This window comes from Triticum aestivum, chromosome 7A, assembly GCF_018294505.1.
Source record: "Triticum aestivum cultivar Chinese Spring chromosome 7A, IWGSC CS RefSeq v2.1, whole genome shotgun sequence".
In the NCBI taxonomy this organism is placed as follows: Eukaryota; Viridiplantae; Streptophyta; class Magnoliopsida; order Poales; family Poaceae; genus Triticum; species Triticum aestivum.
The window spans coordinates 3,715,654-3,740,135 of NC_057812.1; the positions used below are offsets into that span (position 1 = coordinate 3,715,654).

At 48.7% G+C, this 24,482-nt stretch overlaps 1 pseudogene; it reads right to left on the bottom strand.

The window, feature by feature from the left end:
* Positions 1–252: 252 nt before the first annotated feature.
* Positions 253–24,191, bottom strand: LOC123150084 (MDIS1-interacting receptor like kinase 2-like; annotated as a pseudogene).
* Between the last annotated feature and the right edge of the window lie 291 nt (positions 24,192–24,482).

Genomic DNA, 24,482 nt, shown 5'->3' on the forward strand with positions numbered 1-24,482 from the left:
ATGCAATGGTGCTTCATTGTACCTGTCTTATTCTTGTTTATAAGCAACCAGTGGGGCTTGCTGCAGTCCCAAGTGACAGGCAGCAGCTCATAGCTTGAGAATCTTATAATGTCCATAGGATCCAAAAAGAGGCATCCGACACAGGATGTGAATGGATTATTCATTAATGATTTTGTAGAAATAGCAGGAGCTCTGTCTTGTATACAAATATTCATATGTAGCTACAGGGCACGAGGGTAAGGAAGAAAACAAATTACCAGAGAGGCTATGTAATCATAGAAACAACAATGTGCTAGCCAGATGACCATTCATGACCAGCAGGCAGGGATGACGATGCCGGTTTGGAGATAATCAAGATGATCAGTAGGCAATCTTTCAACTGTTGAGAACACCTTGAGTACTTGTTGCATCGTTGGACGGTGTGATGGATCAGGCTCTATGCACCGGACCGCGACGACAATCACTTGAAACATCTCACTTGCGATCTCAACTCCCGGCAGTGCGAGCCGTGTGTCCAGCAAATTTCGAAGTAATGTAGTTTTGTCGACAGCGGAAATCGAATTCAGAATTCATCTCCTCCCTGCTCGTGCTGCCGCCAACTCGGCGGCGTGCGCCCTCGCCGCCCTTTGCCATGGCGGACGCTACCTCTGCGTCCTCCCTTACCCCTCCTCCTCCCCTCCCTGCTGGCTTTGTCCCCGTGCGTGTCGTTGAGGGGGCTTGCCCACCGGCGGTGAGGTCCGCTTCCTTCCGGGACGCATTAATGGCGCCTGCGATGGGGGGCCCTTCTGCCCTTCGGCCTAGGCTCAGGTCGATGATCTCCGTGCCATGCCCTAGCGGGATGGAGGCCTCTTCCTGCGTGGGGGGGCGTGAGCACGCGCCTGGCGACGCCATTGATGGCGGTGGTTGGACCCAGGTCCGCAGCAGGCAGCGGCCTCGCTCTTCAATGCGTCACAACCATCATCCCCCGCCTTCAGAGCTCAAGCTGTTGCTTCTTAAGAAGGCCAAGGGGAAGTGTTTTCGATGTCTTTCGCCTTACCATCGCATTGCCTCTTGCCGGAACGCTGCCTGCTGCCTTCTCTGCGGCGAGATTGGTCATAAAGCTTGGGGGTGCCCGGTCAGGAAGTCGCCTTCCCCGGCTGCTCCTTCGCCTCCAGTCGCCCCTGCCTCTGGCAGAGCTCCCCTCGTTCCCGCTGCTGGTGGTGCTTCCCGCCCAACTCAAGACCGCGTTCCCCTGCCCAGGAGAACCATGGAGGCGCCGGGAGGGGAGAGGAGGACGGAGGTCTTTGATAGGCCCAAAGTCTCGCTTTCTAACGGTGGACACACACGGGACTCGGATCTTGAGTCGTCGGAGAAGAATCAGCAGCAGGAAATCAACCAGGATGCACACCAGGTACTCGATGGTTTCCCCCCAGCACTAACTTTGTGCTGAGTTCGTTTTTGATATTTTTTGGTTTTTTTGACTGAAGTGAGGAGAAGCTACACACTGCTCTCTCCTTTACAGCCTCACGCTCACTGCGTGTGTCCCGGTCGTGCAGTACAGCACGACACTATCACCTTGCCCATGCCTGCTATACGTGTGCAGAGCATGTCAACAGTGCCCAGGACATGAGCTACACCTATGCTACATGCCCTGCTTTATTTGTTACAGTTTTACACAAGTGAAAACCCCAAGCTAAATTACAGAGGACAAGAATAACTCGCTGTCAGTCTTCGCTGTGGCGCCGCGCTCGGCAGCGATGGCGGATGCGGAGCATAGACTCATGCGACATGCGGTCGTCGCTGTCGTCGTGGGTTTCAGGCCGGATCTTCGGCTGATGGAGGTGCAAAGGGCGGTGGCCTCGCACTTCCGCATCGCGGACGACGCCGTCAAGGTCACCCTCCGTGCGACGGGGGAGTTCTTGTTCACCTTCTCCGACCCGGCCACAAGGAACCTGGCCCTGGGGGCCCAGGGTCCCCTAGTGTTGGGGCGCGTCTCCTTCCTGCTGGCGCCTTGGACGCGCTTCAGGCGTGCGGTGGCTGCTACTCTACCGTTCAAGGTGCGCGTCTGCATCGAGGGTGTGCCGGACCATGCATGGGACGTTGCTTCGGCGACCCCCCTGTTCGCCGGCACGGGTCTCATCGACTCCATCGACCACTCCACCAACTGCGAGGAGGAAACTGCTTGCCTGCAGCTCTGGGTGTGGATGGCTAATGTCAACCACCTGGCGCGCCGCGGCATCCTTTGCCTTGAGGAGCCAATCGAGGTGGAGTCGCCACTCTTGCACTTCCCGGAGCTGGGCATCCTAGCTGAGCCGGCGGTCAGGCAAGGGCCTCTGCAGATGCTGGCCCGTCCGGTCCGGCTTCACCTCGATAGGGTTCTTGACTACTCTGCTCAGCCTGGCCGCAGCCCTGATAGCAACAACAGCTCCCACAGCAACGCTAGCGGTATCCCTTCTGATGGATCTTCCTCCGGCGGAGGGCCGGTAACCTGGGGATACCGCTGGAACCTGGAGTACGATGACGGCACTTTTCCTCCGCCGCCTCCTTCTCGGGGTCCGGTCCACTCTAGGCTGCGCTTCCCAGAGGACAGAGACGGCAACGGCGGCGCCGGCGGCGGTGGGAGTAGTAGCTTTGGGGGCGGCCGGGATGGTCGTACTGGAGATCGCGCCTCTGGCGACCGTCGTCCGCCTGCTGGTGGCGGTGGTAGTCAGCACATCTTGCGGTCTACGGCATCTTCGTCCGGCGGCCATGGTGGATGGAGGAGAGAGGAGACATCTGACGCTGCGCTGCATGGCCCTGTCGCTGCTGCTGCTCTGCTTGACCAGGCTGTGGCGGGCCACGAGCCGATGCATGGCGTGCATGCGCACCTGGCTGAGAGTGGCTCAGATATGGGGGCCCAGTGTGCTGCTGCGGAGGCTTTGGTGGTGACGCGTGCGGGAGAGAAGTGTACTGCCTTGGATGGTTTGACCACACAGTTTGGGGATGGAGCGTTGCTGCAGTCCGAGGATCCCAGTATGGCTGTCTCCCATTCTCTCGCAAGTCTGCTTTTGCTACCCCTGGCCGACCAGACGATGCAGACTCAGAGCCTGATGGACTGTGGACCACCTCTTGCGCTGGTTCATGGGTCTGAGAACGACGACAAGCTGGTGGGACCTGCTGAGCTGGCCATGGTGCAAGATCTGATCTGCTTCTCTCCGCTCCCAATAGCCGGTCAGGGTGCTGAGTCAGTGGAAGATAACGAGGGGGCTAGCAAGCTGGCCCAGTTGGCTGAAGAGGTGCGGCTGTCCTTGGGCGGTGGTGGGCTTAGAGTGGAGATGGGCTCCGTCCCAGTGGAGCCGCCTCTGGCCTCTCTGGTGACGGGCCTTGACCTTTTGGAGCTGGGCCATGAACCTGGGGCGGTGGAGATGGGCCACAATCTGGTGGAAGGCAACGCTTCACAGGAACTAAGCCACGCATCAGAACCTGTGGAGATGACCAGCCCCCTCCCAAATCCACCGGATGCTCTACAATCCTTCCTCATCAACATGGCCTCCGCCGCCTTGCCGCCAATCCTTCCAACCCCGGCGGCCTCTTCCTCCCCTTCCCCTCTTCCGCCGACGGAGGTCGGACCGCGCTCCAAGAAGAAAGGGCCTGCGTGCGCGGAGCTGCTGCCCACCAGATCCAGTGGCAGGCTTGCGGCGAAGCCCTCCCGCAATCTTCCGTCCATGGAGAAAGCACAACTGGTGCTCATGAAGAAGGGGGGGCTCCTCCCACCTGAAGGCTCGCCTGGCGCCCAAGACCTGCAGCGCTACCGCAACCTCTACAAGCAGGCGCTGCCCGGCTTCTTCATCAAGGCGATCTCCTCCCTTGTAGACGCTGCCAGCCCAAAGAAGGGCTCTGCTGACTCCTTGCTGATGGTGGTTCAGGCTTGAGCTGGTTGATGTTGATGTGTGTTGAGTTTCCCCTTTGTTTCCCAATGTTTGAAAAATTTATTGCTCCCCTGTTCTGGGCGCTGGTGTGGCCGTTGGCTGTTACAACTTGTTGGATGGCAAAGAGTGGATGTTGCTGGTGTGATGCTGAGTTTGATTTGGTTTCCATATGGAGTTGTCTATTATGAGCTGGAACGTTAGGGGCCTCTGCAACCCGGCAAAGAGAGGGGCTGTTGCTAAATTGGTGTCTGATTGTGGCTGTAATATCATTTGCCTTCAAGAGACAAAGCTGGCTGTTTTTGACAAAAAACTGGTGTCTGAAACTCTGGGTGCCCGCTTTCAAGACAACTTCATCTTCCACCCGGCAAATGGCACCAGGGGTGGGATGCTCATTGCCTGCTCTTCGGATTTCACGATTTCTGCTGATGGGTTGGCACCTGCTCAGTTCTCCCTGTCCGGCACCGTTACCTGCAGAGCTGACAACCGCTGTTGGTACTTATCCAATGTCTATGGACCGCAGCTGGAGGTTGACAAAATTTTATTTCTGCAAGAGCTCAGGAACTTGAAATTGGTTGCTAAGGAGGAGTGGCTCATTGTTGGTGATTTCAACATGATTTGCCGGGTGGAAGATAAGAGCAACAGTAATCTGAACTTGAGGATGATTGGTAGGTTTAAAGCTGTGATTGCTGATCTGGAGCTGCAAGAACTACCTTTGTTGGGGCGGCGTTTCACGTGGTGCAATGAAAAGGAAAAGGCAACCCACACCAGAATCGACAAGATGCTCATGTCCAAGGAGTGGGAGCTGGCTTTTCCCCAGTTACAATTGTCTCCTGCGTCCTCTTCTGTCTCTGACCATTGCCCCCTGGTCCTAAAGAAGATGGATTGTAAAAAGTACAAGGGGTTTTGATTTGAGTCCTTTTGGCTTAAATCGGAAGAGTTCCCTCAGATCGTCTCTCAGGCCTGGAACAAGCATGTTCACTCCCAAGACGCAATCAGGGTCCTTCACACAAAGCTCACCAGGACGGCCAATGCTCTTAAGAATTGGGACAAGGAGAAAAGAAAGGCTAGAAGACTGCAGGAAGACATTGCCAATGAAGTTATTTTTCAACTTGATGTGGCCCAAGAGGACAGAGATCTCTCCTCTGATGAGAGAAACCTGAGAGCTTCCTTAAAAACTAAGCTCCTAGGGTTCGCGGCTATTGAGAGAATCAAGTGGAGGCAGAAGTCCAGATTGCTTGGGATCAAAGTCAATGACGCCAATACAAAGTTGTTCCACTTGAGGGCAAATGGGAGGAGGCGTAAAAACCATATTCCAACACTGGTGGGGCAGCAGGGGGCAAAATCTGAGCACAAGGAAAAAGAAAAGATCCTCTTCGATCATTTTCAGGGCCTTCTGGGTAATATGCAGCCGCGTCGTTTCTGCTTGAATGAGAACTTCCTTGAGCTCCCCACACCGCAGCTGCAGCACCTGGACTGCCAGGTTACCATGGAGGAGATCAAGGTGGCTATATGGTCTTTGCATGGCGAAAAGGCGCCTGGTCCAGATGGTTTCATTGGTAATTTCTTCAAAGCATGTTGGGATCTAGTTAAAATTGATTTGCTGAAGGCGTTGGAACAGATCTTTGACCTTAAAGGGGACACTTGGAATTTGCTGAACACCGCCCATCTTGTGCTCATCCCAAAGAAGGACGGGGCTGCTACTGCTGGGGATTTCAGACCCCTGAGTTTGATGCATAGCATTGCGAAGATTCTTTGCAAGATATTGGCCAACAGATTGGGTCCTGAATTGGATAGTATTGTCTCCCACAGCCAGAGTGCTTTCATAAAAAAAAGATGCATCAATGACAATTTCCTCTTTGTTCGCAACGTGATTAAGGAGGCACATGTGAAGCGGACTCCCATGCTCTTCGTGAAATTGGATATAGCAAAAGCTTTTGACTCTGTGCATTGGGACTACTTGCTTGAGGTGCTGCGGGCCTATGGCTTTGGGCAAAAATGGAGAGACCTTGTGTCCTTGATTTTGGCCACCTCTTCCTCTAGGGTTCTGCTCAATGGAATTCCTGGGAAACCTTTCAGACACAGGCGTGGGCTGCGGCAGGGCGACCCGTTGTCGCCAATGTTGTTCATTCTGGCTCTTGACCCACTCCAAAAGCTCCTTTCCAAAGCCACTGATCTGGGCATCCTTTACCCAATTTGCAACAGAGCTGCTCGTCTGCATGTCAACTTCTATGCTGATGATGCAGCTTTGTTCATTAATCCTAAGCAAGAGGACATTGTGGGGGTGCAGGCCATTCTTTCAAGGTTTGGTGACATCTCTGGTTTGCAAACGAACCTGCTCAAGACTGTCGCTTACCCCATTAGATGCGAGAAAATTGATATGCCTAGCTTGTTGGCTGACTTTGGGGGTATCTCTGGAAACCTCCCTTGCACCTACCTAGGCTTGCCTCTGAGTATTAGGAAACCAACCCGGGCTGAATTGCAGCCTACCCTGGATAAACTTGCTAGGCGATTGCAGCCATGGAAAGGGAAGCTCATGACCAAGCTGGGACGGTGCTTGCTTGTAAATTCTGTCCTCACAGCAACTCTCACGTACATCCTTACCTCCTTTGATCTGAGTGCTTGGTTCATTAAGAGGATTGACAAGCTGAGGCGGGGCTTTTTGTGGGCTGGCGAAGAGGTTGCCCATGGAGGGAAATGCATGGTGTCCTGGAAAAAAGTGTGTGCTCCGAAGTTGACTGGGGGCCTCGGTATCAAGGACTTAAAATGTTTTGGTAGAGCTCTTCGCTTGCGCTGGCTGTGGATGGAGTGGGACTATGTTCAGAGACCATGGAAGGGGACTCCGGTGCCTTGTGACGACTCTGATAGGGAAGTTTTCCAGGCTTGCACTAAGATCACCATCGGGGATGGGTGCTCGGCCAAGTTTTGGAAGGATAGATGGCTGGACGGCGAGTCCCCGGCTATGGTAGCTCCTTTGATGTTCAGATTGGCCTTAAAGAAAAACAGCTTGGTTAAAGACACCTTGCACAGTGGTTGCTGGATGAGAGGATTAATGCGCATGAACTCTCACGAGGAAATCCACCAATTCTTGGGACTTTGGGAGAAGGTCCAAAATGTGCAACTATCAACCTCCAGAGATAGCATTGCCTGGCATCTGTCGGCTGATGGTTCGTACTCGGCCAAATCTGCGTACCACGCACAGTTCCTTGGGCGCTTGCACCAACCTGAGCTGGCCAGTGTTTGGAAGGTGAAAACGGATAGGAAAATAAGGTTCTTCCTTTGGCTTCTGCTTCAGAACAGAAACTGGACTGCGGACAGATTGCTATTGCACGGATGGCCACATGATCCAAAGTGTAAACTATGTGACTTGGTGATTGAAATGGCGGCACATCTCTCTTTTCAGTGCCCTTATGTGAGGCAGGTGTGGCTTTCGCTGAGCGCTTCTCATGCTGACCTCACAGCTATAGCGTTGGCTACCTCCTCGGTGAACTCCTGGTGGGGCGCTTTGCTCCAGCTCAAGCCCAACAAAACAAGGAACAACTCGCTCTCCATGGCATCTTTCGCTCTTTGGAACATCTGGCTGGAAAGGAACAGAAGAATCTTCGATGGAAAGTGCACTTCGGCAGCTGATGTTGCTAGGCTTGCTAGTGATGACTTTCGCCTCTTAGTTGAGGCATGTGGGGGTTAGGCTTAGGTGTTGGGCGACAGGGTTGTTCATGGCCCTCTTGCCTGTTTTGGTTACTCCTTCTCTGTAAGCTGATCTTCAGCTGATGTACAGTTGTTCCCTCCTCTTAATGGAAAATGGCAGAGCTCCTGCTGGTTCGGTTCAAAAAAAAGTAGTTTTGTCGACAATGGATGAAAAGAAATCACCTGGGTGATGTCGCATGAACAACTCTAGAACAAGCACTCCGAAGCGGTAAATATCACACTTCTCGGTCCTTGTTGTGTAGTCAAGCTCTGAAGAAATATCAACATTCGAGAGTCAGTTTTTCTACCTCTATCATCTAAGTGCATTGATCAATAAAAACTCTTGTAGTATGTTTATCTAAAAGTACCAACATAAGGATATAATTTTACATAGTGCAAGATATCCTTTTGTCCCGGCAAGATTTCTGCAGTTTGATCCATTTGCATCTAGTATTTTTGCTAGTCCAAAATCCGAGATGCAAGCTTTAAATTCCAGATCAAGCAAAACATTGCTGCTCTTTATATCTCTGTGGACTATCGGTGCAAAGCAATCGTGATGCATGTATGACAAAGCATGAGCAACATCCCTTACAATATTTAACCTCCTCGCCCAATCCATTTCAACAGCAGTTCCCAGACAATTTAAAGCTGCTGCTAAGCTCCCTCTGTCCATGTATTCATATACAAGGAATCTTCCCTGAGTTGCAGAGCAGTAACCAAATAACTTTGCAATGTTGCGATGTTGAATGTTCACCAATGAGTGTATTTCACGGTTAAACTGCTCATCGTCTTCTGCCACATGGATCTTCTTCACTGCAAATAGTTCACCTATTGGTAACTGAGCCCTATAGACAGATCCATTCCCTCCAGATCCGATGCAAAAAGCATTGCTGAAATTGTTTGTGGCATCAACAATTTTCTTGTACACATCTTCCCCATCGAAGTTCCAGATGGCGAACATCATGGTCTGTTGTACTTCATTTCTTGTTTCTATCTTATTTGTCTTCCTTTTGCAACGCCATGTTACTAGTGTAATGACAAACACAAAAGATATAACAACTAGTATAATAACTAGTAAACTAGCATCAGACTTTTTCCCTTGTTTACTACTTCAAGGAAGGTCACAAGGGGGCAAACCTTTCACAACACCACACAATTTCTTATTATTCCTGAACCATTTGATTGGAGCTTCTTCGAAAAACCTAGCATGTGGCACTGACCCTTCTAGTCTGTTGTATGACACATCCATGGATAGGAGACTGGTCATGCTTCGAAATGATGGTGGAATGCTGTCGTTCAGTGCATTGTGAGAAAGATTCAAGGCTTCAAGCATACCAAGACCGCCTAACAGACTTGGAATAGATCCAACAATTGAATTGTCACTTTTTTCCGAAAAGGGGGGACTCCCCGGCCTCTGCATCAGAACGATGCATACGGCCACATTTATTAAAAAGTAAATAAGGTTCAACAAGGTCTTAAAGTATGGAAACAAAAAGAACGGCTAGCTCACACAGAGCCTCAACGCCAAAACAAAATGCCCAACAAGCCACAACCGGCTGGCAAGAGAGAAGATAGGTAAACTAATCGCCTATCCTATTACATGACCGCCATCCAAACCGGTTGAAGATATCCCGCGCTACCATCTCCCACCGGACAGATCCAGTAACCAAACGCTCCCTGGCCTCCGTCGGAGTAAGGACCACATACGGATCAGCGCAGTAGCCCGGAATAAAACCTGCAAAAAATGAATAGTTGTTGTTCTGTTAAAAGCCAAATCATTTCTGCAGTTCCAAATTGCCCATAACAACGCACAAACTCCTACACGAATGTGTCTAGTTGTTTCGGACTACATCCCAGCAAGCCATGTCCCGAATAACGTGTTGACCGAAGTCGGAGGAGTAATGTTAAAGGCAATTTGCACAGAGCGCCACAAAACTCTTGCCAACGGGCAGTCAAAAAAGAGGTGCTTGATAGTCTCGTCCCGATCACAGAAACTACACCTAGTAGAACCTGTCCAGTTGCGCTTAACCAAATTATCCTTTGTTAAAATTACTTGTTTATGGACAAACCACATAAACACTTTAATCTTCAAAGGAACTTTGACTTTCCAAACATGTTTGGAACTAGGAATAACACTAGAGTTAATGATATTGATATACATCGATTTATCTGTGAACTCCCCAGATGTAGTAAGCTTCCAACACAACTGATCGGGCTGAGGAGCTAACTGAACCTCCATCAGTCTACGCACCAAGTGAAGCCATGCTTCCCATCGATCGCCCACAAGCACCCTCCTAAACTGAATATTGAGTGGAATGGACTGCATAACCGTGGCAACAAGAGCCTCACGACGCTGAACAATACGATATAGGGACGGATACTGGGTTGCCAAAGGCACGTCCCCAAGCCACGTATCCTCCCAGAATCGAGTATTGTTGCCATTACCGACAATAAACTCTGTTAAAGAAGGTAGCTTTGATTCTCATAAGCCCCTTCCAGAACGGCGAATTAGTTGGTCTCAGAGTGACCTGGGACAAGGTTTTGGACTGCAGATATTTACTACATAAAATCTATGCCCACGTTGCCTCTGTCTCAACTGACAACTTATACAGCCACTTACTGAGAAGACATCTGTTCTTGACTTCGAGGTTCTCAATACCAAGGCCCCCCTTGGTCCTTTGGTCGACAGATAATATCCCATTTGGTAAGTCGGTATTTTCTCTTAAGTTCATCACTCTGCCAGAAAAATCGGGATCGATAGAAGTCCAGTCTTTTCCTAACCCCAACTGGGACCTCAAAGAAGGAAAGGAGGAACATAGGCATACTCGTGAGCACCGAATTAATAAGAATCAATCGGCCTCCATAAGACATGAGTTTTCCTTTCCAGCAACTCAGTTTCTTCTCAAACCGATCCTCGATGCACTTCCACTCTCTGTTTGTTAGCTTACGATGGTGAATGGGAATACCTAGATACATAAAAGGCAAAGCCCCCAATTCACAACCAAACAATTGTCTATAAGCCTCTTGTTCGTCTTTGGCTCTACCAAAGCAGAACAGCTCACTTTTATAAAAAATAATCTTTAATCGAGTCAATTGTTCGAATAAGCATAACACCAACTTCATATTTCTTTCTTTTGCCAAATCGTGTTCCATAAAGATGATTGTATCATCAGCGTATTGCAGGATTGACACACCACCATCAACTAGATGAGGCACCAAGCCACCCACCTGACCGGCCTCCTTCGCCCTCCCTATCAGGATCGCCAACATATCAACCACAATATTGAACAAAATGGGAGACATAGGATCACCTTGTCTCAGACCCTTATGCGTTTGGAAATAATGACCTATATCATCATTCACTTTAATGCCAACACTCCCTTTTTGCGTGGATAATTCCACCTGGCGTCCCCAAGCTTCATCAAAGCCCTTCATGCGTAAGGCCTGTTGAAGGAACGGCCATTTGACTTTATCATACGCCATCTCGAAATCCACCTTGAAAATAACTCCGTCAAGTTTTTTCGTGTGAATCTCATGGAGCGTTTCATGAAGGACCACAACCACTTCCAGGATGTTCCTGTCCGGCATGAAAGCGGTTTGAGTAGGCTGCACCACGGCATGCGCGATCTGTGTGAGCCTAATCGTCCCGACCTTGGTAAAAAATTTGAAACTGACATTCAGAAGACAGATAGGCCTGAATTGCTCGATTCTCACGGCCTCTGTTTTCTTAGGAAGCAGGGTTATTGTACCAAAGTTAAGCTGAAAAAGTTGCAAGTGTCCCGAGAACAAATCATGGAACATCGGCAACAGGTCCCCTTTAATAATATGCCAGCACTTCTTATAAAACTCAGCCGGGAAACCATCCGGACCGGGTGCCTTATTATTTTTCATCTGGGAGATGGCCTCGAATACCTCCTTTTCCGAAAAAGGAGCGGTTAAAATGTCATTCTCAACAGTGGTAAGTTGAGGTACATCTTCAACCCTAGACTCATCCAGATACACACAGTTCTCCTCTGGTGGTCCAAACAATTGTTTGTAGTACTCAGTAATGTAAAGCTTTAAGTTTTCCTGGCCGATAATCGTACCCTCATCTTGTTCAAGCTGGAAGATTCTCTTCTTCCTATGCTTGCCGTTGGCTATCATGTGGAAGAATTGAGTGTTCGCGTCCCCCTGGACCACTCTTCGTACCTTGGCCCGCAGTTCCCACTTTAATTCTTCTTCACGAAGGAGTTCTTTCAGCCTCATCTCAGCGTCAAGCTTGGTATGAAGCTCGGCGGCTGGCAAAACCGTGGTTTCTGCTTTTACATCTAAGGACCGAATAAGGGCAAGGAGCCGTTCCTTTTCAACCTTATAAATCCCACTAAGATGTTTAGCCCACCCACGTAGGAAACTTCTCAGGTGCCTAATCTTATTCTGCCAGCGCTCAAGCGCATTCCTACCGCCTGCATCCTTAGCCCACTCTCTGGCTACGAGATCCAGGAAGCCTTCTCTTTCGAACCACGCAAGCTCGAACGAGAACAAACTCTTGTTGCCCGTGTAGGAAGCCCCACCAGAGTCAAGAAAAAGAGGCGTGTGATCAGAAATCCCACGAGAGAGAGCCCGAACTGTTACAAAGGGAAACTTCTGTTCCCATTCGACACTTGCAAGTACCCGATCCAACTTTTCAAATGTTGGATTTGGCATGGCGTTAGCCCATGTGAACTTCCTACCTGAAAGCTCAATCTCTCTCAGATCCAAGCTTTCAATAATAGTGTTGAACATGAACGACCATCTCCCGTCAAAATTATCATTGTTCTTCTCATCACGCCTCCTAATAATATTAAAGTCTCCCCCAACCAGGATTGGGAGCTGCTCAGACCCGCAAACTCTAACAAGGTCGGCCAAGAAATCTGGTTTGAATTCTGACTGTGCGGCACTGTACACTGCCACCAGAGCCCAGTCAAATCCATTAACCTTAGACCTCACCCAGAACTTAAAAGCAAAATCTCCCATGACCACACTTCGAACTTCAAGAGGCTCGCATCTAACACCAAGTAAGATCCCTCCCGATCTTCCTCTCGGTGGCAGACAGTGCCAGTCAAACTCAATACCACCCGATAAAGTATTGAGAAATTGTGGTGATAAATTTTCTCTACCAGTTTCTGACAACGCAATAAAGTCCAATCTATGCTCGATGGATGCTACGTCTGCAAGAAACCTTCTTTTAGCCAAGTCCTTAAGACCTTTGCTATTCCAAAAGATTCCTCTCATAACTCATCATGGAATTTTTTAGCCGTGCGGATCCTAGCACTCCTACGTACCGCGGACGTCAGGTAAATCTTGCGCTTCCATTTGCGCTTAGGGCTGGTCCTCGTTGTTGGGGAACGTAGCGGAAATTCAAAATTTTCTATGCATCACCAAGATCAATCTATGGAGTAATCTAGCAACGAGGGGAAGGTGAGTGCATCTACATACCCTTGTAGATCGCTAAGCGGAAGCATTCAAGTGAACGGGGTTGATGGAGTCGTACTCGTTGTGATCCAAATCACCGATGATCCTAGTGCCGAACGGACGGCACCTCCGCGTTCAACACACGTACAGCCCGGGGACGTCTCCTCCTTCTTGATCCAGCAAGGGGAGAGGAGAAGTTGAGGGAAAACTCCGACAGCACGACGGCATGGTGGTGATGGAGCTCGTGGTTCTCCGGCAGGGCTTCGCCAAGCACTACGGAGGAGGACGAGGTGTTGGAGGAGGGAGAGGGCTGCGCCAGGGGAAGGGTGCGGCTGCCCTCTCTCTCCCTCACTATATATAGGGGGAAGGGAGGAGGGGGAGGCGCCCTAGGGTTCCCTAGGGGAGGGGCGGCGGCCACAGGGGAAACCCTAGATGGGTTTGGGTGCCCCCACCCCTTAGGAAACTTGCCCCCCAAGCCGGGAGGGGTGGCTGCCCTAGGGATGGCGCCCCCACCTCTCCTGGTTACGTGAGATGGGGTGGGAGGGGCGCTCAGCCCCTTAGTGGGCTGATGTGCCCTCTCCCCTTGGCCCATAAGGCCCCCCAACGCTTGCCGGGGCCTCCGAAACCCCTTTCGGACACGCTGGTCATCACCTGGTACCCCCGGAACAATTCCGGACTCCAATACCCTTCGTCCAATATACCGATCTTCACCTCCAGACCATTCCGGAGCTCCTCGTCATGTCCGGGATCTCATCCGGGACTCCGAACAACCTTCGGTAACCACATACTATTTCCCATAACAACTCTAGCGTCACCAAACCTTAAGTGTTTAGACCCTACGGGTTCGGGAACCATGCAGACATGACCGAGACAACTCTCCGGCCAATAACCAATAGCGGGATCTGGATACCCATGTTGGCTCCCACATGTTCCATGATGATCTCATCGGATGAACCACGATGTCGAGGATTTAATCAATCCCGTATTCAATTCCCTTTGTCTAGCGGTATTGTACTTGCCCGAGATTCGGTCGTCGGTATCCGATACCTTGTTCAATCTCGTTACCGGCAAGTCTCTTTACTCGTTCCGTAACACATCATCCCGTGATCAACTCCTTGGTCACATTGCGCATATGATGATGTCCTACCGAGTGGGCCCAGAGATACCTCTCTGTCACACGGAGTGACAAATCCCAGTCTCGATTCGCGCCAACCCAACAGACACTTTCGGAGATACCCGTAGTGTACCTTTATAGCCACCCAGTTACGTTGTGACGTTTGGCACACCCAAAGCATTCCTACGGTATCCGGGAGTTGCACAATCTCATGATCTAAGGAAATGATACTTGACATTAGAAAAGCTTTAGCATACGAACTACATGATCTTTGTGCTAGGCTTAGGATTGGGTCGTGTCCATCACATGATTCTCCTAATGATGTGATCCCGTTATCAACGACATCCAATGTCCATGGTCAGGAAACCGTAACCATCTATTGATCAACGAGCTAGTCAACTAGAGGCTTACTAGGGACATGGTGTTGTCTATGTATCCAGACATGTATCTGAGTTTCCTATCAATACAATTATAGCATGGATAATAAACGATTATCATGAACAAGGAAATATAATAATAACTAATTTGTTATTGCCTCTAGAGCATATTTCCAACAGTCTCCCACTTGCACTAGAGTCAATAATCTAGTTCACATCGCCATGTGATTAACACTCACAGGTCACATCGCCATGTGACCAACATCCAAAGAGTTAACTAGAGTCAATAATCTAGTTCACATCACTATGTGATTAACACTCAATGAGTTCTAGGTTTGATCATGTTGCTTGTGAGAGAGGTTTTAGTCAACGGGTCTGCAACATTCAGATCCGTATGTACTTCACAAATCTCTATGCTATATTTGGAGCCATTTCAAATAACTGTTCTACTTGGAGCTATTCTAAATTGTTGGTCCATTATACGTATCCGGTATCTCTACTCAGAGCTATCCGGATAGGTGTTAAGCTTGCATCGACGTAACTCTTTATGTCGAACTCTTTATCACCTCCATAACCGAGAAACATATCCTTATTCCTCTAAGGATAATTTTGACCGCTATCTGGTGATCTACTCCTAGATCACCTTTGTACCCTCTTGCCAGACATGTGGCAAGGCACACATCAGGTGCGGTACTCAGCATGGCATACCGTATAGAGCCTATGACAAAAGCATAGGGGACGACCTTCCTCCTTCCTCTCTCTCCTACCATGGTCGAGCTTTAATTCTTAACTTCATACCTTACAACTCAGGCAAGAACTCCTTCTTTGGTTGATCCATCTTGAACACCTTCAAGATCATGTCAAGGTATGTGCTCATTTGAAAGTACCATTAAGCGTTTTTGATCTATCCTTATAGATCTTGATGCTCAATGTTCAAGCAGCTTAATCAAGGTTTTCCATTGAAAAAACACTTTTCAAATAACCCTATATGCTTTCCAGAAGTTCTACATCATTTCGGATCAACAATATGTCATCCACATATACTTATCAGAAATGTTGTAGTGCTCCCACTCACTTTATTGTAAATACAAGTTTCCAACAAACTTTGTATAAACCCATAAACTTTGATTACTTCATCAAAGTGTATATTCCGACTCCGAGATGCTTGCTCTAGTCCATGGAATGATCGCTGGAGCTAGCATACCTTTTAACATCCTTAGGATCGACAAAACCTTTCTGATTGTATCACATACAACCTTTCCTTACAAAAACTGGTAAGGAAACTTGTTTTGACATCCATCTGCCAGATTTCATAAATGCAGCTTATGCTAACATGATTCCGACGGGCTTAAGCATCGCTACGGGTAGTCAACTGCTTGAACTTGTGAAAAACTCTTCGCCACAAGTCGAGCTTCATGGATGATAACATTACCGTCCACGTCCGTCTTCTTCTTAAAATCCACATGTACCTAACAGCCTTACGACCATCAAGTAGTTCTTCCAAAGTCTACACTTTGTTTTCATACATGGATCCTCTCTCGGATTTTATGGTCTCGAGCCAATTTTCGGAATCCGGGCCCACCATCACTTCTCCATAGCTCATAGGTTCATCGTTGTCCAACAACGTGATCTTTAAGACATGGTTACCACTTAGAAGTTGTACACACCCTTGTCAACCTATGAGGTTCTATAGTAACTCGATCTGAAGCTCCATGATCATCATCATTAGCTTTCTCTTCAACTGAGGCAGGTGCCACAGAAACATTTTTCCTGTGCTGCGCTACTCTTGGTTGAAGTAAAGGTTCAACAACCTTATCAAGTTATATCTTCCTCCCACTCAATTCTTTCGAAAGAAACTTTTCCTCGAGAAAGGACCTGATTCGAGAAACAATCCCTATTGCTTTCGGATCTGAGACAGGAGGTATACCCAACTGTTTTGGGTGTCCTATGAAGATGCATTTATCCTCTTTGGGTTCGAGCTTATCAGCCTGAAACTTTTTCACATAAGCGTCGCAGCCCCAAACTTTTAAGAAATGACAGCTTAGTTTTCTCTAAACCATAGTTCATACAGTGTCATCTCATCGGAATTACGTGGTGCCCTATTTAAAGTGAATGTGGTTGTCTCTAATGCCTAGTAATTCGATAAGAGACATCATGGTATGCATCATATCCAATAGGGTGCAGTTATGATGTTCGGACACACCATCACACTTTGGTGTTCCAGGCTGTATTAGTTGTGAAACAATTTCCACAATGTCCTAATTCTGTGCCAAACTCGTAATTCAGATATTCATCTCTATGATCATATCATAGATATTTTATCCTCTTGTCACGACGATCTTTCAACTTCACCCTGAAATTACTTGAACCTTTCAATATTTCAGACTCGTGATTCATCAAGTAAATATACTTAGCATCTACTCAAATCATCTGTGAAGTAAGAATATAACGATATCCACTACATGCCTCAACACTCATTGGACTGCACACATCAAGATGTATTACTTCCAACAAGTTGCTTTCTTGTTCCATCTTACTGAAAACGAGGCCTTTCAGTCATCTTGCTCATGTGGTATGATTTGCATGTCTCAAGTGATTCAAAATCAAGCGAGTCCAAAGATCCATCAACATGGAGCTTCTTCATGTGTTTTATACCATTGTGACTAAAATTACAGTGCCACAAGTATGTGGTACTATCATTACTATCTTATATCTTTTGGCATGAACATGTGTATCACTACGATCGGGATTCAATAAACCATTTATTTAAGGTGCAAGACCATTGAAGGTGTTATTCAAATAAACAGAGTAACCATTATTCTCCTTAAATGAATAATCGTATTGCAATAAACATAATCCAATCATGTCTATGCTCAACGCAAACACCAATCCCGATGGCAGACGGGGCGTGCGATGTTTGATCACATCAACCTTGGAAACTCTTCCAACACATATCGTCGTCTCACCTTTGGCTAGTCTCCGTTTATTCTGTAGCCTTTTATTTCGAGTTACTAACACTTAGCAACCGAACCGGTATCTAATGCCCTTCTGCTACTGGGAGTACTAGTAGAGTACACATTTATAATGTATGTCCAATACATACTTCTGTCAACCTTGTCAGCCTTCTCATCTACCAAGTATCTAGGGTGGTTCTGCTTCAGTGACTGTTCCCCTTATTAAAGAAGCACTTAGTCTCGGGCTTGGGTTCAACTTTGGGTTTCTTTACTAGAACGGCAACTGATTTGTCGTTTCATGAAGTATCCCTTTCTTGCCCTTGCCCTTCTTGAAACTAGTGGTTTTACTAACCATCAACACTTGATGCTCCTTTTTGATTTCTACTTTCGCGGTGTCGCGAATAGCTCAAGGATCATATCTATCCCTGATATGTTATAGTTCATCACGAAGCTTCAGTAGCTTGGTGACAGTGACTTTGGAGAACCATCACTATCTCATCTGGAAGATTAACTCCCACTCGATTCAAGCGATTGTAGCACTCATACAATCTGAGCACATGCTCAACGATTGAGCTTTTCTCCTTAGTTTACAGGCTTAGGAAACTTGTCAGAGGTCTCATACCTCTTGACGCGGGCACTATCCTGAAATCCCAATTTCAGTCCTTGGAACATCTTATATGTTCTGCGATGTTTCAAAAACGTCTTTGGTGCCTCAATTCTAAACCATTTAGCATTACGCACTGAACTATCATGTAGTCATCAAAACGTGTATGTCAGATGTTCGCAACATCCACAACCGACGCTTGAGGTTCAGCTCACTGAGCGGTGCATTAAGGACATAATCCTTCTGCGCAGCAATGAGGACAATCCTTAGTTTATGGATCCAGTCTGCATAATTGCTACTATCAACTTTCAACTAAATTTTCTCTAAGAACGTATTTAAAACAGTAGAACTAAAGCGTAAGCTATGACATAATTTGCAAAGTCCTTTTGACTATGTTCATGATAACTGAGTTCATCTGATTATTTCATGAACTCCCACTCAGATAGACATCCCTCTAGTCATCTAAGTGATACATGATCCGAATCGACTAGGCCATGTCCGATCATCACGTGAGACGGACTAGTCATCATCGGTGAACATCACATGTTGATCACATCTTCTATACGACTCATGTTCGACCTTTCGGTCCTCCGTGTTCCGAGGCCATGTCTGTACATGCTAGGCTCGTCAAGTTAACCTAAGTGTTTCGCATGTGTTCCGAGGCCATGTCTGTACATGCTAGGCTCGTCAACACCTGTTGTATTCGAACGTAAGAATCTATCACACCCGATCATCACGTGGTGCTTCGAAACGGCGAACCTTCGCAATGGTGCACAGTTAGGGAGAACACTTTTCTTGAAATTTTAGTGAGGGATCATCTTATTTAAGCTACCGTCGTTTTAAGCAAATAAGATGTAAAAACATGATAAACATCACATGCAATCAAATAGTGACATGATATGGCCATCATCACTTTGCTCCTTTTGATCTCCATCTTCGGGGCTCCATCATCATCATCGTCACCGGCATGACACCATGATCTCCATCATCATGATCTCCATCATCGTGTCTTCATGAAGTTGTCTCGCCAACTATTACTTCTACTACTACAGCTAACGGTTAGCTATAAAGTAAAGTAATTACATGACGTTTATGTTGACACGCAGGTCATAAATAAATTAAGACAACTCCTATGGCTCATGCCGGTTGTCATACTCATCGACATGCAAGTCGTGATTCCTATTACAAGAACATGATCATCTCATACATCACATATATCATTCATCACATCCTTTGGCCACATCACATCACAAAACACATGCTGCAAAAGCAAGTTAGACGTCCTCTAATTGTTGTTGCAAGTTTTTACGTGGCTGCTATAGGTTGCTGGCAAGAACGTTTCTTACCTACGCCAAAACCACAACGTGAATTGCCAATTTCTATTTACCCTTCATAAGGACCCTGTTCATCGAATCCGATCTGACTAAAGTGGGAGAGACAGACACCCGCCAGCCACCTTATGCAACTAGTGCATGTCAGTCGGTGGAACCGGTCTCACGTAAGCGTACGTGTAAGGTTGGTCCGGGCCGCTTCATCCCACAATGCCGCCGAATCAAGATAAGACTAGTAACGGCAAGTAAATTGACAAAATCGACGCCCACAACTACTTTGTGTTCTACTCGTGCATAGAAACTACGCATAGACCTAGCTCATGATGCCACTGTTGGGGAACGTAGCGGAAATTCAAAATTTTCTACGCATCACCAAGATCAATCTATGGAGTAATCTAGCAACGAGGGGAAGGAGAGTGCATCTACATACCCTTGTAGATCGCTAAGCGGAAGCATTCAAGTGAACGGGGTTGATCGAGTCGTACTCGTCGTGATCCAAATCACCGATGATCCTAGTGCCGAACGGACGGCACCTCCGCGTTCAACACACGTACAGCCCGGGGACATATCCTCCTTCTTGATCCAGCAAGGGGAGAGGAGAAGTTGAGGGAAAACTCCGACAGCACGACGGCATGGTGGTGATGGAGCTCGTGGTTCTCCGGCAGGGCTTCGCCAAGCACTACGGAGGAGGACGAGGTGTTGGAAGAGGGAGAGGGCTGCGCCAGGGGATGGGTGCGGCTGCCCTCTCTCTCCCTCACTATATATAGGGGGAAGGGAGGAGGGGGAGGCGCCCTAGGGTTCCCTAGGGGAGGGGCGGCGACCACAGGGGAAACCCTAGATGGGTTTGGGCGCCCCCACTCCTTAGGAAACTTGCCCCCCAAGCCGGGAGGGGCGGCTGCCCTAGGGATAGCGCCCCCACCTCTCCTGGTTACGTGAGATGGGGTGGTAGGGGCGCTCAGCCCCTTAGTGGGCTGATGTGCCCCCTCCCTTGGCCCATAAGGCCCCCCAACGCTTGCCGGGGCCTCCGAAACCCCTTTCGGACACGCTGGTCATCACCTGGTACCCCCGGAACAATTCCGGACTCCAATACCCTTCGTCCAATATACCGATCTTCACCTCCGGACCATTCTAGAGCTCCTCGTCATGTCCGGGATCTCATCCGGGACTCCGAACAACCTTCGGTAACCACATACTATTTCCCATAACAACTCTAGCGTCACCGAACCTTAAGTGTGTAGACCCTACGGGTTCGGGAACCATGCAGACATGACCGAGACAACTCTCCGGCCAATAACCTATAGCGGGATCTAGATACCCATGTTGGCTCCCACATGTTCCACGATGATCTCATCGGATGAACCACGATGTCGAGGATTTAATCAATCCCGTATTCAATTCCCTTTGTCTAGCGGTATTGTACTTGCCCGAGATTCGATCGTCGGTATCCGATACCTTGTTCAATCTCGTTACCGGCAAGTCTCTTTACTCGTTCCGTAACACATCATCCCATGATCAACTCCTTGGTCACATTGCGCATATGATGATGTCCTACCGAGTGGGCCCAGAGATACCTCTCCGTCACATGGAGTGACAAATCCCACTCTCGATTCGCGCCAACCCAACAGACACTTTCGGAGATACCCGTAGTGTACCTTTATAGCCACCCAGTTACGTTGTGACGTTTGGCACACCCGAATCATTCCTACGGTATCCGGGAGTTGCACAATCTCATGGTCTAAGGAAATGATACTTGACATTAGAAAAGCTTTAGCATACGAACTACACGATCTTTGTGCTAGGCTTAGGATTGGGTCTTGTCCATCACATGATTCTCCTAATGATGTGATCCCGTTATCAACGACATCCAATGTCCATGGTCAGGAAACCGTAACCATCTATTGATCAATGAGCTAGTCAACTAGAGGCTTACTAGGGACATGGTGTTGTCTATGTATCCACACATGTATCTGAGTTTCCTATCAATACAATTATAGCATGGATAATAAACGATTATCATGAACAAGGAAATATAATAATAACTAATTTGTTATTGCCTCTAGAGCATATTTCCAACACTCGTGTCCACCCGGTCCTCACTCCCAGTTTTTGGAGGTCTTACTACATCAATCTCGACACTCTCATCCTCCTCTTCCGGCTCCGGGAGGGGATTAGCGAGATTGGCACAAAAATCATCCAGCACCCGGACCCCCAAAGCATCAATCTCGGAGTCATTCATGGGTTTGACGGCAGCTAAGTTACGAATCATATCTAAAGCCCTCTCGGCCTCTAGATCCAGCAAATCATTTATGGAATTAGAAATTTCACCCTCATTACTACCTAGTGAAATCCCTAATTGGTTTGCATTATCAACAATCTCATCGTTCGAAAAATGCAAGATGGAATTAGAAGTATTAACCGACATACCAGTAGTGACCTGGACATCACGAAGCTTGGCCACCCTCATGGCGCACCGCTGCTGCATGTCGTCCAACTCCGGACGGCCCTAAAGACGGCAGCTCAACCGTCGGCCCTCAGACGCCTGGTCCGGAATCCCGTCGAACGTTATCACCTCCTCCCGAGTGAAGTTGCCCGGGGAGTGACCTCTTGTCACCCCCCGAACACTCAACCGGTCTCCACGACCGGAAGAAGGCGCCGAGTAAGTTGATGGGGTACCATGGGCCGCCTGCCCACGCTCCCCATCCACCCCAGGCCGCTGGCCAAGAGTGCTCGCCGGCGCCAACGGTAGGGCGGCCACCCTAGGCGCGGAAGGTGAAGAGGGCTCCGAGGCCACCCGCCCCGAGCCCCCTCCAAAGACCGGACCTGCCACCTACAGTCCCGGCCCAGGGATAGGTGAAGAAGGCGCCGAGGCCACCTGCCCCCCCCGAAGATAAAGCCTCCATCACGGTAGCCCCGACCTGAGCGAGAGGAGAAGGGGGCGTCGAGGCCACCTGCCTCGACCCCCCTTCAGAGCTCGGAACCACCACCTGCAGTTCCGTCGTCTCAACAGTATCCGAGGGAGGCGAGAACACTAGCTCCGGACTCCCCTCCGCGCAAGAACCCTCCATGCCCGGGCCCTCAAAGTCCAACGCAGGTAAAGAGTGCTCAAAATCCTCAAAATACTCCACCCGCTCGCTCCATAGTCTCGGAGGTGCAGTAGCAGGCTCGATAGACCCAAATCTCAGAGTGGTCGACGGTACCGAGGAAGGAGGCGCCGTCCCATCCCCGGTCGTTTGAGCAACAGACCCTGGTCCCTCGGACATCTCTCGTCCAGGATCAGCGACCGGAGTCTCCTTAACTCCCGCATCGTCATCACCCTCGTGCATATCAACGTCAGTCACGGTAGGTGCCTCAGCAAATAGGCTCTCATCCTCAAACTCAATCTCAAGGTTGTAAATCTGGCCTCGATATGCCCACTTGACCACATCAGGCACAAACTCAATATCCAAAATACTAACCAGTAGGCGAGCAGCCCCATGAGCTCTAGTAAAGGCCATATCTACTCGCTCAGGCTTTCCCACCATGATGCCCAAGCTAGCAACGACCCTATCATCCTGCATAGGCTTCGAAGGAGCTTCCGAAAAACGCAACCAGGCTTGGGTAAGAGGTTTACCCTGAGGCTCTATCAACTTCCACTCTTGGAACTCAAGGATGCCCTCAGTGCCTGGCACTTTGCACATCCCAAAACTCAGCAGCCTCTGCTAATCCTTCACTGTCGGGAACTCAACCCTAAACAAATTTGCCTCGAGACTGACAAGCTCCCAGTGGAAGTCTCCTGGCGCAAGCTCCCGGAGCCGCTGCACAATCTGGGTCTCAGAGACTTCTCCTTTGGTCACTTTGACAACCCCAGTGGTCACACTCTGAGCCTCATCAGGAACCTCCCTCTCGGTCGGAGACTCAAAAAACGTGAGCTCTGCACAGTACACTCCATACATCATAAGAGTCGGTACCTGCTCCCTCAAAAGCGGACATGCCCCCGAGTCATGGGCTGGTTTCCCACATGTATCGCATAAAACTGCCACACACTCAGCAATGAAATGGCCCTTTTCGCCACAGCGGTAGCACAACATTCTTTCCTTCTTGCACGCCCACTTGGCCGCCCTGTCCAGATCAGTCCTGTCAGAAACCTCCACCGACATATACCCGACCTCAACATTCCCAGGAACCTCCACATCAGCCAGTGCCGTCACCACCTCCATAGCCTGGCTAGACAACCCAGGCTCCTCAGTAGCCCCGCCAACAGCCGTCTGGTCAACAACCACAGAATGCTGACGTGGACGATAGCGGCCACCTCGACCGCCTCGGCCACCACGATGACCACGGAAACCACCGCGGTGATGATGTTTACTAACATATCTTGTAGGTTTACTAACATCCCAAGTTCGATAGGAAATGTACCATTTAGGTGATTGTGGCTCAACTTTAGAAAGTGAATCTTTAGGCAGTGCTCAATTAATCTTGGTATTTGCCCAGTTAGGTTGTTTGATGACAAATCTAGATACTCCAAGTTGTTAAGTGATCCAATTTCTTGTGGCATATTTCCCTGGAGCAAGTTACCAGAAAGGCTCAGGTTAAGCAACATCGTTACCTTGCTGATTTCTCTTGGAATCTGTCCTTCAAGCTTGTTTGATGAAACATCAAGTATCCCCAGCTGAGTTAATTTCCCTATACATGATGGTATTACTCTAGTTATATTGTTGTTTGATGCATGTAACACAGTAAGTTTGTAGCACTCACCCCAAAGATGAGATAATCTGCCGAACAATTTATTTGAATTGACATCAATATAGAGAAGATTTGGATAAGCTCCCATCCCGGTGATATCTCCTTCAAGGTTATTTCGTTCAAGTCGAACCCTTACTAGGCTCTTACAACTTAGCAAGCTTGATGGTAAGGGTCCAACCAAGTTGTTGCCAGAAGCAGACAAATGTTGTAGCTGACCGTCCAGTAGCAGACAAATGGTAGTGGTAGTGGTAGTAGAGCAGGAAGGAGATGTTGCAAGTGTTTTTGGGTGGGCTGTGTTGGGTTGCTGCCGTCCATATTAAGGGCTCGGCGGGCCTCGGAGCACCAACTATGATCAGCAGTTCGCACCTAAGCATCCTCG